The 15,151-nt window shown below is 35.8% G+C and overlaps 1 protein-coding gene across 2 annotated transcripts in view; it reads left to right on the top strand.

The window, feature by feature from the left end:
* Nucleotides 1-15,151, top strand: part of GPC5 (glypican 5) — an 860,649-nt gene that overhangs the window by 571,615 nt on the left and 273,883 nt on the right. The gene's annotated exons all lie outside the window — the stretch shown is intronic.

Here is a 15,151-nt window from a genome sequence, read left to right on the forward strand (position 1 = left end):
ATTTAATATGAGGTTCTTTCAAGTATTTGCAAAAATAGTTACATTATCTATTTAGAAAAGATGGTTAAGATTTTGAGAAAATAAATATGTTTTAAAGGCATGTAATAGATCTTGAAATGGAGACCTTATATTTGAAGGATTTTTTAGTATTTGATTTGCACCCATTAAAATATATGCAAAGTTTAAACTTAAAAATACATTAAAATTTGTTTTATAATTTCTCCTGTTACAAAGTCAGTGAAACATGCCTCAGACTTATCTAAAGTAAAACAAGTTATTTATACTTAAATTTTAACTTAGATAATTCGATTGCATTTTTTTCATTGATGAGACTTGAGTAGCTATATCATTATATATTATCCAAAAACATAATAGTAATACTTATATACTAATTGTAATGTCTGGTTCACAAATATGACTATAATTAGCAGCTGAATTTATCATGTTTCTTTGCTAATTCATTTAGTCATGTTTTACCCAGTTATTTTAAAAGGGCCACATTTTCTGACATTTAAAAATATATCTTGGGGCGGGCCGCGGTGGCTCAGCGGGCAAGAGTGCTTGCCTGCCATGCCGGAGGACCCCGGTTCGATTCCCGGCCCCAGCCCATGTAAAAAACAAACAAACAAACAAAATATAATAAAATAAGAAAATGTTTAAAGATGTTTCCCTTTCTTCCTCCCTTCCTTCCTTAACCTGTAAATGTACTTTTGTGTTACTAATAAAAGAAAAAATCAGAATACTGTCCTTTTAAAACAAACCTTTGTGAATAATACCTTTTGCAATATCTTTTGACAATAATCCCCATTATGGTATAGGGTATACCTGCCTTTTCCTCATTTTGTTTAGCAAAGTGCATGACCATAAGAAATGTGCAACACATATTAATTTAATAAATGAATGAAATGCATAATTGATGTGAAAAACATATATAAAATTTAAATGGATCTGGTCAGTAAATCTTCTTAATTGTCATATACATGCATTAACTATCTAAGCTCATTCTAATTACAAATTATATGCTTTTAGTCTTCGATTTTCACTTAAAAATTAGTTTATAAAGAACTGTAATGTTGAATTACTGTCTCTAAGAACTGACTGCCAATTGAAGTTTTCAATTGCGTGGCTTTCTCCCTTCAATTTTCCATTCCATTCATTCATCCCCTGAACAAATGTGTGCCTACTTTGTGCCAGGCATAGTGAAAGATACAGCAAGCACTAATGATTAAGTGAGGGAATTAATGAGAATAATTATAGTCTAGAAACAATGACTATTGCAGAATGAACTAGTCTGCTTCTGCAGTAGGTAGTAGGGAAGGCTGAAGATATCATTTTGTCTTATTCAACAAATATTATTAAGGATTTGTTATAGATCAAGAGATCTCCTAAGTAATGAATATACAAAAATGAATAATAAGACAGCACCTGCTTGCCAAAAGCATTCCTATAATAAAAAGGTGAAGGAATTCACTTTGTAAGTTTTATAGTGAGTTTTCTGATTTAGCCTCAGAGAATCAGTAACAGTTCCAGGAAACTAGAAGGGATTCCTTTGGATTGAATGTAATATGAATTGCCAGGAGATATTAAATCCCTGGGTAAATGCAGCATTGCAGTGACATTTGCTTCAATGAGAGTTAGGCATAATTTTATTTTAAAAGATATTGTGAGTCCTGTACATTAGATATGATGATTGAATAACCAAACTGTTGATGTGTGGCACTTTTGCATTAGTCAGCTATTGCCACAATAATTATTTGTAGAAAATCACACCAGCACTCAGTGGGATATATGAATAAGTTTTTTTTTTTTTTTTCCTTGTTCATTCTCCTGTGATTGGCTGCAATTCAGCTGATCTAGGTTGGGTTTGGCTGAGATTTGCTTGAAGTTGCAGCTTGTGTCCAATTCTGCTGCTTGCAAGCATCTGCCCTCTTCCTTGGATCACAACCTAAGGCATGCTACTCTGATGGTGAAAGTCAGGAGTGCCAGACCAGCTGTTCATATTATATTCTCTAAGATTCCCCTTTGGCCAAATGAAAGTCACAAGGCAAACACCATAATCAAGCAGCATGGAAGTACATCTCTCTCTGTTTTAGTTCCCCAGGTTCTGAAACAATTGCTGTCCAATGGGTTGGTTTAACAACAGGAATTTATTAGCTCACAGGTTCAGAGTTCAGGAGGCTTGCTTTCTCCTAGGGTTTGGTATCTTCTGGCTGGTCGGCAATCTTTGGAATCCCTTGGCTTTTCTGTCACATGGCAATGCACATGGTGGAGTCTTCTTTCAATTCTGTGTTCCGTTAACTTCAACTTTCTGGCTGTTGCCGGTGGCTTTTCTCTATGTGGCCTTCTCTATAAGGCCTCCTAGGTAACAGGACTAAGACCCATCCTGATTTTACTTAATTGAAGTAATCTCATCAAAAAGTCCTATTTACAACAGGTTCACACCCAGAAGAATAGATTAAGATTTAGAATAGGTTTCTCTGGGTTCTATAACTCTAAACCACCATGCCCTCCTTCAGAGAGGAAACGAGGAGAAGAAAGTGAATAATTGTTAAAAATTGTCAAAGATGGGCAGACCACCGTGGCTTAGTAGGCAGAGTTCTCAGCTGCCATGCCAGAGACCTGGGTTCAATTCCTGGTGCCTGCCCATGCAAAAAAAAAAAAAAAAAAAAAAGCTTGTCTGAGTTATCATTACCTTCTTTGAAGTCTTTAGCACAATACAGTAGGCATTGTTTTGGTTTGTTTAAATAAGGCTTTACGTAGACATAGAGCAATACAAGAAAATATTTAGCTTCTTTCTCGTCATTCATGGAATTTCTACATATTTTCAACCACAAATTTTTATGAGCTGTCTTTATGTGAAAATCTAAAAACTTTACACTTAGGATTTATTTGATTAGGAAAGGCACATCAAAGTAAATTATCATGTAAGACATATTTCTCAATATTTGTAAAGTTTGTGTTAATGTTAATATTTTGATAATGTTAATATAATAGATATTTCTAACTCAGATACTGATTTATTTTAACAAACAAAAAATTGGGCTAAATTACTGACAAAGAAATTACACTTAAAATACTAGTCTGAGCTACAAATGAGATTGGATTTTTTGTTAAACATTTGGACCCTAATTATTTTGTTAGAGTTGGTTTATTAAAGCATAATTGGTAACATTATCAGTAGAAAAACATGTTGTGTTATAATTAAATCATTTGAATATCATTACTTGAGGTAATAAAATGCTGGATTTCTCAATTCATTAAAGTAGATAATATTTCTCTATAAATCCAATGTATTATCAATATTTTGTTTTTCTAGAAATGCTAGAAATTTTAGAATTCTTCATTTATGTTGGAAATAATATGCTTTTCAAATATTGATGTACTGTGTTTATCTATAAACACACGGCACAACAGAAATATAGGATAATGAGGGTACTTGCAGCCTTTTTGCATGTTTGTAATTACCAATAGCAAGATGTTTTGTCTTCAGAAAAAATATAGATGATTTCGGAAATCGGCTACCTCTAATTTTAACCTAGGAAATGTTACTTATATTCTGAGGTCATATTTATAGGATACTGGTGTTTCCAAGCATAATGTATTATATTTTCTCCCATTAGTATTCCATATAGAGAGTTTATTCAACCAAACAGTATAATAAAACTAATAGGATAGAGCAACTATTATGGATACCTTAGAGACCTCACTTCCCTTCCTCACCATGAAATTTATCACTGGTTTGGGGAGCCAGCCACTATAATCTAAAGCACATATTCTCCCTTCAATAAATAGATCCATTCAAGTGAGAGTAACTCAAGATAACTGATTTTGCGTGTACGTGTGAATGTGAGTGTGCTGGGTGTATATATGTATGTGTGAAAAATATATACACAGTTATTTATTCTCAATCTGCTTCATTACTCAGCTGTTAGGTTGAACTAAATGATCATTCAACTGTGTTTAAGAAAGATGTTAAACTCATAAGGTCTCAAGAACAAAAAACAAAAACACTTGATTTTTCCTAATACTCCCTGTTATGCATAAGCCACACTCCTCCCCTTTATTGCCCCTTGCTAAACTTTGCTCTCAATATTTTCTCCAGTCAGAGACATTAATTGATGTTGTTGTGGCAAGTGACTTTAATAAACATTCAGTTTACCTGATTTTATCAAAATTTAATTTGTATATGATAGTCCTTATGAGATCAAGCAGAAAGAATTACAGAGACTATCTTTCCATGTCACCAGGAAATAGAGTAAAGAAAGATGGTCATGTTTGGAAATTGGTCCAATTTTTAGAATATCCCTTCATTAATCAAGTGGCTGTGAATTATGTTTTAGTAAAAGGGGCCAGGGTAAAGAGTCCCCAAATTTGTTTGTTTGTTCTGGCCTGCGACTACTGGTCACATTGTACATCTCAAGGTTACAAAAGAATCCCATGCTGGTACAGATGTGGGGCTGGGGGAGAAACTTAATTGTGCTCAAGGTTTTACAATGAAGCCTGAGAAAAAGTTCCAGATGCTGACAATCTATGGGAGGCAACCTCTGGAAGCAGGTACCCAGGGAACTCCAGAAAACTATCCTTTGAACTTACATCCCTGGGCTTTCAGGATTCTTTACCATGTTTTCCTGGTTAAAACAGTCCATTGTCACAAAATCCATTTAAAAATAATATACAGAAAATAAAATTAAAGACCTTATTGTCACTGCATGTTGAGATGTAAGGAGCAAAGATGAAAGTGTGAAAAGGGGGAGTAAGGAAAGCTAATATGAAAGGGAAGGGTCATAATGTTTAGCCAGTTTCTTAAATATTTTAATACAGAGAAATAATGTTTCACAGAATGTCTTCTAAACACTCATCTCACAAATGTGGCAAGTAGCATTATTTTAATAGTAATGTTACAATAAATAGTTTCAAGCTTTTTTCTTAAAAAAGCTATGAGATTTATTCATTACTGCAAAATATTCCTTAAGTATCAAAAGAATTTAAAATTTTCAAGGCAAATAGTCACTAAAGTAGAAAAAACCCATAGATTATGCACAATTCTTCCTTAAAAAGGGAAATGTCCTTTTTTTTTCTTTTATTAATTCAACATTTATTGAGTTGCTATTATGTGCAAGGGCATCATCTTATCTTTTAAAAACATTTAATTAATAGAATTTATTGTTTTAGTGCATCTTTAGATTTACAGAAAATAATGAGCAAATGATGCACTCTTATATTCCCTCTCCCCTACTCCCATTTTTCCCTGTCTCCCTACATTTCACATTACTGTCATACCTTTGTTACAGCTGAATCAAAATTGATACTATTTTTTTTTAATTCAGTAATGCTTTATAACCTTTGAGAGTTCTGTTTGGCTTGCCTACTCTGTTGTAGAGAATCTATCAACTAAAATCTTAATTTCTTCTTATGAATTTAATAATCAAAATGGACACTAATCCACAAATTCATTTTCTCGTTATTGATTATATAGATTATCATAGATTATCTCTATGATAATGCACATCGATTGCATTATTTATATCTTAATTTCAACATAAGCTTCTAACAAAATCTTTCACATTTCATTACTCTATCAGCAGATATGAATTTTATTCTTTTCACTTTTCATTGAACAGTTACCTCATTTGAGATTCTTCATTTGGTTTCATTTAGCTGTTCTTTTGATGGTAGATACATCTCTTGCTACCTGCATGTGATTGTCATTTTAATAGATTGCCTATAAGCTGTAACCACAGTAGTGGCACATGTTTCTATTGTTCCTTTATTATTGTTTCATGTATATTTGTTTTCAAGAATTGAATTGGAGTATCATGCTAGATTTGCTTTTTACCTCTCCAGAATTTCCTTCTATAATTATTTTTATTTATGCCATTGGAAATATTTAATAAAATTTTCAATATTTTCCAAATGCACATTGACATAGATTATTTAATAGTTATTCTAAAATTATCTTAGGAACAATAGATTTTGCTATGTAACGAATTTTCCAAAAGTAATTCTAAAATTTAAAAGTGATAAACCTGCCTTTTATGGTGTAAAATTAAGGCACATTTATCATTTTAATCTTCATGGAAATTAAAGATGACTATATTTTCAGGTTGGGTGCATAATTTTCAGAGACCATTGCAAAATGAAAATGTAGAGCCACTTGTTAAAAAAATCACTAAGAATTTCGAGAGGGCCACATAAAAGCATTAAACTAAGCATAGGGCCCTTCTAAGAGCAGGATCACATGTAATTACATAGGCCATGTACCCATGAAGCTGGCACAGCCTGGACTTTTTTAGTCTTGCCACTTGATTTGCAAGCATATCTTTAAATTGAGAAAACTAAAACTAAGGGACATCCTTCCCAGGATGCTTTAGAAGTTGTAAATGATAAGACCCAGTGCCATGAGAGAAAAATGATCATATATCCTAAACCCAAATTCAAAGCATGTGATTTTTATATGAAACTCTATGATAGAACTCCATCCTTAGGGCTTAATATTTCATATATACTGTCAATTTTGAACAACTTTAGATTTTATTTCTATCTTAGTTTAATCTGAATTCTAACTTCTGTAAATTCTAACCACTGTCCCAATTTCTGCCCTTATAAACAATTTGGAGATAATTCTATTTCCTATTTGATTAGGTTGTATCATATGAAATCATAAATATTTATATAGCCATTTTCAGCATATAAAATGGCAATTTTATATATTTTCACCTGTTTTATGGTAGTTCACCAAATATGTGAAGGCTGTGGCCACACATCCATACCCCAGCCAACATCAGACACACGCATTCCTTTCCTAAACTACATCAGGCCTTTTCTTACCTAAATGAATTATTTTTGACTCTTCACCCATAAGTCATGTGACACATTTTCCAGATTCTTCAACATGCTGGTTGAGTGACTGTGCAACAATTAGATTTATTAACATCACTCTTGCAATTAGACATTTTTTATTGAGAAAAATAATCTAAATGCTGACTAATAGACTGCATAATGAAGCATGTTTATTATTTCACATTCTACCGCCTGGCCCTAAATATTTTTTTCCTGTCAGCTTCTAAATAATACATCAGCTAGCATAAATCTTTATAATTTATATGCTCATTTTCTTTTTATTCTCATTGCCAGCAAAATATCCCTCATAAATGCTCATCTTCCTCACCCATCTCCCTTATTCTCTAATATATTCTCTTTCATCATTCCATCTGCTAAAACTATAACAGTGTCTCATCACATAGTTGTTCCCATTTCTTATGTCTGAAAGGCATTTCTCCAATGGACTCCCATAAACCTATCTATGTAGTGGTCAACAATTTCAATACTATAAAAATAATATGCATACAGTTTATGATTTCTGTAAAGCTCATGTTTAACATCAAAGTGTGGTCAATAAAAGCAATTATTTTATTGACTGATGTAAATATGCAAATTTCTGATTTTTTGGATGAGTCAAAAATAAAACATACAATGAAGAATAGTGGATTTCTAAAATTTTCACTTGCTGAATATTTTCCATCAACAAATTTGATTATAGAAATCTGACATAGGAAGACACTTACTCACAAGGAACTTCTCTGTCTGCTTGGACTCAGTATTAATCCCACTGCATTGGCAAAAACAAAACAAAAATGAAAAATATCTGAATTCTCCAGTTTGTTGCTCACATAAAATCCAATGTTAGTCAGGCTATACTCCTCCATATTTAAGCTTTAGTGTTCATAGTCTGGAAGGTACATGTACCAGGAAAAGAGAAAGCTTGAGAATCAGGTGGGGATATTTTACTGTCCCAAAGTAATACATGTCACTTCCAAATCCATGTCTTAGGTTTTTTCCTTGGGATGCTATAACCACGTGTTTCAGTTTGCTAAAGGCGAAATGAATTGGCTTTTAGAAAGGGGATTTATTAAGTTACAACTTACAATTCTAAGTCCATGAAAATGTCCAAAGTAAGACACCAACAAGACGGTACATCATTCAGTAAGGCTGATTGTGATCACATTGGAAGGCACATGGTGACATCTGCCCTTCTCTCCCAGCTTCTGGTTTCAAACATCTCTCTCATCTCCTATGGGTTCTTCTTTTGTCTCCTGCGGCATTTTCTGTCTGCATCTCCATATGTCTGTGTGTGAGCTTTCTCTAAAATGTTCCCCTTTTCAAGGATTTCAGTAAACTGATTAAGATCCACCTTGAATGGGCAAGGTCACATCTCCATGGGAACAGCCCAATCAAAATGTTCCACCCGCATTGGGTGAGTCACTTCTCCATGGAAACAGCTCAATCAAAATTGAGAACTGCTCAAAATAGGTCTGCTCCAAGTGATTGGTTTAAAAAAAAAACATGGTTTTTCTGGGGTACCTAACTGTCAAACCAGCACACCATATATTATAAAGTTGATGGCTTAAAACTGCAAAAATGTCTCACAGTTCTGGAGCCTAAATGTGATAACCCATTAGAAACCTATAGGGGAGAATCCTTTCTTGCCCCTTCTAGCTTGTAGTGTTTGCTAGCAATCCTTATCATTCCCTGGCTTGTGGATGTGACACTGCAGTCTTCACATGACCTTGTCCCAAGTGTCTGCTTGTGTCCAGTCCTCTCCTCCTTGTAAGGACAACAGCTATTTTGGATTTGGAGCCACCTTAATCCAGTTTGGCATTATCTTAACCAATCATACCTTCAAAGATTCTATTTAAACAGGGTCACAATAATGGAAATGGAAGCTAGGACTTCAACTTATCTTTTGAGGTGACCTAATTCAACCCATAAGAATCAGTCAAGGTGGATCACATGGTCCCAACATAACTGGTAGGAAATCTTTGAAATACTTGGGAGCACATGAATATTTGCCAAGTATTAATTAAATGTCTGTCATAGGTTCCATTTTGCTTTCCAATATGAACCCTGACTCTTCTCCATGAATCTCCTAATGCTCTGCATAACATGAATTTCTTGTGCCTTAGGCAATACTCCATGAAATATTTTTTTCCAACACCAATTTTTTCATAAAAATTTGACTGCAAAGAATCCGATGTTTTATCCTGTGAAAGAGATTAGAAAGTAAAAAATTTGGTTTTCAAAAAGATAATAGGCATGCAGTTCACAGATTAGCCAATGAGAGGTAGGATTGATGTTCTTTTACAAACGTTTGTGCTTTTAAGAGCATTGGACTAAATGGGTGGATTCAGAGGACACATGGATTTATCTGCGATTTCCCTCCTAAAAGAGTTCTGGGGTCTGCTCTGATGTGAAATTGAGTCCAGAAAATTTAAGAACTCAAGAACATAGACCATGCTTCATTAATATTTTGCCAGAATTTGGTACTTGCTAAGAATTATGAAGTTTGGCTGAAATGAAATAAAATCTTTGCTGCCTGTTGGACAGCTCCATGGGAGGCTCTCAAACTCAGAACTTCAAAAGTCATTCCTCCCAGTCTTCTTCTTTCCTCATGGTTTTATTTTTAATCCAAATCCACTTGTTCCAGAGTCATTTGGGTGTAACATTTTAGAATCTGTTTTGGTCAGACTCTATATTCTATACTCGATCATATTCTAATATTTTTCCTCTCTCCCCCATGTCTTTCTCAGTTTTTCTTTCCCCATTCTAAATCACACCCATATTAGTTCTCAAATCAACTATTATAATGGTCTCCCTAGAATCCAAACTCTCCTTTTTTCAAATGGAAATGTTAGCCAGAATTATTTTATTTAAACAATGCCTAGATCTTTTTCCTCTAAGTAGGTTTTGAACACCCTAAATGAGGATTTTTAAAAGGTATCATATAATGGAAAAATTTGTTCAGTAAATAAGTCTAGAAAATCTAGGTAAAACAAAGTTGATCAGTTGTTTTTTTTTTTATTCTTTATGTCTTAATGTGTATTAGAAATGTCTAAAGGGCTTTGTATATATAGAATTTCCCTGATCTATCTGACACTATGACTTTGTTTTTTTCTTCTATAATACTTAATTCATTCTGTTGTATATCATTGTGATTTGTACCTAGAAGTCATCTCCGTTAGAGCACAAGCTCTATACAGACACTGTATCTTGTTAGATTTATACGCAGAATAATTTATACTTCTTGCTGAATACATGTTAGATTGAATTTTATTAATCTGTTATATTAGCTTCCCTTTGTAATGTTTTACTTATTTCTGTAATAAGCATTCTAATTTGTCTTCATTCAAGTTCTTGTTAAACTCTATCTGTTTTATTGTGTCATTTACAATATACAAGGGTCTTCCCAAACACTTGTGCTATTGTTCTAGTTTGCTAGCTGCTGGAGTGCTACACACCAGAGATGGGTTGGCTTTTAATAAAAGGGGATTTATTTCATTAGTTCTTCAGAGGAAGGGCAGCTAACTTTCATCTGAGGTTCCTGTTTATATGGGAAGGCACAGGATGGTGTCTGCTGGCCTTCTCTCCAGGTCTCTGGGTTCCAACAACTTTCTCCGCGGTGATTTCTCTCTGCATCTCCAAAGGCCTGGGTTGAGCTGAGAGCACTGAGATGAGGTTTGCTGAGCTGCTTGGGCTGTGCTATGTTGCGCTCTCTCATTTAAGCACCAGCCAATTAAGTCAAATCTCGCTCATTGCAGCAGACACGCCTCCTAGCCGACTGCAGATGTAATCAGCAACAGATGAGGTTCACGTACCTGTTGGCTCATGTCCACAGCAACAAACGAGGTGACTTCACCTGGCCAAGTTGACAACTGAATCTAACTACCACAGCTATGCTCCCCAGAAATCCTAATTCTGACACTGTACTCTGTAATATGCTTTAGGACAACATGGTTATTAAGGAATTTACTTTAAAGAGTGACAAGAATTACCTTATCTACTAGGTAGATATATGAGAAAGTAAGAGATATTTTAGGTCTATGACAAAGTGGACAAAATCAGAGGTTAAGAGGAAGTCAGCAATAATCCAGAAGTAGCTTTTTTAAATAAATTGAAAATCTTTTTGCATGTGCCTTGCTCTGGAAGCTAAAGTTAAGTACTATAAAGAAAGAGTTAAATATCAAAAAAGGTTCAAAAATACTTTTCTTCTGTACATTCAGGCATGACCCTGAGGGGTTATGCATTACATATTGCTCTCTAAATTATTATCTTGAGAGTAATATTTGCTTTTAAATACATATTTCAATGTAATTGCATTCTGTGACTGATGGTGCCTGCCTGAAAAATATAAGAAATAGGAATGTTTCATTTTATCTCAAGAAATTTGGTCACTTCCAAGGTCAAAATTGGGATTTGGGTTTTACTTCAAAACAGACTAGATGGAAGCTGAAGAATTTACATTGACTCCTGGAAAAGCACAATCCCGTATTTGGTCTAGAACTATTAAGGGCACCTAGAAATGACTTAGATTATTGAGTGAAGTGCTTGATCCTGTCCATTTACAAGGAAAAATAAAGACAGATAGTTGAGACCCCCACATTATTTCCTGAAGCAAATGAAGCCCAAATGTTCTCAATTTCTCCAAGTTTTTAGGGATCACAATCATTGCAAGCTAATGGAGCAGTGCACCAAACCAGAGTTGACTGCAAGATGCCCAATCCTGTATACATCCTTGTTTCTGGACATTTTATAGAAGGTCCTGAAAAATACATCAGTGGATTATAATCTTTTCTTTTGCTTTTGACTATCCCAGTGATCTTGCAATAGAAGAGTACTTTACTCTCTAAGTCAGCTTCTTTCATCTCAAGTCAGACTTTTTGAGGATGCTGCTGCTCAGGCTTTCCCGCTTCTCCAGGTAAAAACACATTTCTATTAATCCCTCTATGAATTCTTCCAAAAGTATTTAATACCAGCCTGTAATACTGTTATTACTTATCCTAAGGTTTTATTAACCCACAGGAATGTTTTAGATAATGTCTTCCAACTCCCATTCCAAAGGATAAAATTATTTTCTAGTATTTCTTACACTACCACGTAAGGCTGACTGCTTCTATAACTATAAATATCTGCACAAATGCAATTTGAAGCACTAAAATAACAAGTCACCTTTCCTATTATTAACCAGAATGGCTTGTCACCTCACTGTCTCAACCTTTCCTATTTCTGAATTAGATACTCATTACCTATCTTCGTTTAAGAATCTCATGGATAAAACTCTTTTCCTCAAAAAAGGAACAAATTTCCAAACCCTAATCCCAACCAAGGGATTTATTCACTTCTTCAAGAAAAAAAATATATATATCGAGCTCTTCTTCTTTGACAGGCACTGCTGGAATGCAATGATGAGGAGAAGCAGACATAGACTGTAGGTTGGAAACTTGATTAGATTATCTCCATGGAGATGTGAAACATCCAATTGTGGGCATTAGCCTTTGATTAGAGGGAAATGAAATCTTTTAAAAGATGAAACATTTTGGAGAGAGCCACAAGATCCATGAGAACCACAAGAGCCCATGCAGCCAGAGACCTTTGGAGATGAAGAAGGAAAACATCTCAGAGGAACTTCATGAAACAAGAGGCCTGGAGAGAAAGCTAGCAGACATCATCATGTTAGCCTTATACCTTTTCAGATGAGAGAGAAACCCTGAAGTTCAACCTCCTTCTTGAACCAGGTATCCTCTAGATGTCTTAATTTGGACATTTTTAAAGATTTGCTTTATAATTCGGACATTTTCATGGCCTTAGTACTGTAAACTTGTAACAATATATTCTCCCTCTTAAAAGCTATTCTGTTTCTGGTATATCCCATTCTGGAAGTTAGCAAACTAGAACAACATCATTTCCATTTTATGATGAAGTGCTGCTGTGCATGCCCAACTTTATGGCTTGGTGGGTCAGACAACCGCCAGCTCATGATAGACAACTCAGGTATCATGGTAACTTGGTGGCCCATGGTTAAGCATTCTCTACTGAGGCCTAGTAGCAGGCTAAAGCTATTTCTCAAAGGAGAGTAGTTATCTGCTGCAGATGGTAAGGCTTTGCTCCAAAATCCTAAGGGTCTGTATTGTGATTCTAGTATAGGGGCCTGCCAAAAGCTCCAGACAGCTTCCCTATTTGCCACTGAAGGTTCCAGCTCTGTTGGATCTGCTGGATCATATGGTCCAAGTAGCAAAGCAGCTTGCATAGCAGCCTGAACATGTCACAGAGCCTCCTCTTGTTCAGGTCCTCACTTAAAACTAGCAGCTTTTCTGGTCACCCAGTAAATGGGCTGGAGTAGCACACCCAAGTGAGAAATATGTTGTCTCCAAAGTCCAAAGAGGCAAAGTAGACATTGTGCCTCTTTTTTGTTCATAATGGAGGCCAGATGCAACAGCTTATCCTTCACCTTAGAAGGGATATCTTGGCATTCCCCATACCACTGTCCACCTGGAAATTCCACTGAGGTGGAAGGGCTCTGCATTTTTTGTTGGATTTATCTCCCGTCCCCTGGCATGGAAATTCCTTACCAATAAGTCTATAGTAATTGCTACTTCTTGCTCACTAGGTCAATCAGGATGATATGATCAACATAATGGACCATTGTGATGTCCTGTCAGAGGGAGAAATGTTCAAGGTCTCTGTGGACAAGACTGTGACATAGGGCTGGAAAGCTGGTACATCGCTGAGGCAAGACAGTGAATGTATATTGCTGGCCTTGCCAGCTGAATGCAAACTATTTTTGGTATTCCTTACTGACAGCTATTGAGAAAAAATCATTTTTTTCAGATCAATGGCTGCATACAGGTAACAGGTGATGTGTTGTTGATTTGCTCAAGCAATAATACCACATCTGAAACAACAGCTGCAGTTGGAGTTACCACCTGATTAAATTTATGATAATACATCATAATTCTCCAAGACCCATCTGCTTTTGGCAGGTCAAATAGGAGAGTTGAATGTGGCTGTTTTAGGAATTACCACCCCTGCTTCCTTCAAGCCCTTATTAGTGGCACTAATCTCTGCAATCTCTTCAGGTATTGGTATTGATTCTGATTTACTATTTTGCTAGGTAGGGGCAGTTCTAATGGCTTCCACTTTCCCTTTCCTACCATAATAACCCTCATTCCATGAGTCAGAGAACCCGTGTAGAGATTCTGCTAGTTGGTGGGTATGTCAATTCCAATTATGAATTCTGGAGTTGGGGAAATGACCACAGAAACGGTCTAGGGACCCTGTGGACCCACTGTGTGACAGGCCTGAGCTGAAATTCCATCAATCACCTAACCTCCACAATCCCCTACTCTGACTGGTGAACTAGAGTGATGTTTTGGGTTTCCTGGAATTAGTGTTACTTCTGAGCCAGTGCCTCATAATCCTTGAAATATCTGGTCATTTCCTTTTCCCCAATGCAGTCACCCTGGTAAAAGGCCATAGGTCTCCTTGGAGAAGGCTGGAAGGAAGGTTAATGTAAATTTCAGTCAGTGTAAAAGGGTCCTTCCCCAAGTATACCTAGCCCTCTGCTCATTCAAGGGGCTCTGAGTTTGTAAACTGTCTCAAGTCTGGGAATTGATTATAGGGCTGTGACTCTCTGTTTTGGTAATTCAAGTTAGACTTCTATTCACTTGACCTAGAATTCTTCTGCTTATACAGCTCAAACAAGAATTTAGTACTATGCTCATCTATTTACTTCTAGGTACTCCATGATCTATTAACCAACAGCACATATATCTGTGAGTCAGATTATTTTGCCTGTGGCTTTGAGTCTGCTGTCTATTATGGTGGCCACACCCACCTTGTCTATGATGATTGACTGTTACCACATGGCTTCTGCCAACTCAGACTCTCATCATCCCCATTCTGTTTAAGGATTCCAGTTCAGTGACAGCAGTTCCCACAGCAATATCTGACCTACAGAGAAGGGTGACTACAGATCTCTTCAGAGATGATGGAGCTAGTCTCATGAATTTATTTCTCAAGGTTCCGGTGAAAGATGTGTCTTCTGGACATTCCTGGAGTGTGTGAGCAGGTTTTCCATGATAAATCCACTCTAATATTCCAATCTCTATAAGTCTCTGGATCCCCCCATCTACATTATACCAAGGTTGTTCTGGCATTTCAACCTCAAGTAATGTTAGCCACCTTTTGATCCATGTTTCAGCCAACCACCCCAAAAAACTGGTAATGCCCTTTCTAACCCTTCAATCCACAACATCAAATGCACAATCTCTTATAAGTGGGCCCATATGAATAAATTCATTTTGGTCCTTCTACCATT

Source organism: Tamandua tetradactyla, chromosome 4 (assembly GCF_023851605.1).
Source record: "Tamandua tetradactyla isolate mTamTet1 chromosome 4, mTamTet1.pri, whole genome shotgun sequence".
NCBI lineage: Eukaryota > Metazoa > Chordata > Mammalia > Pilosa > Myrmecophagidae > Tamandua > Tamandua tetradactyla.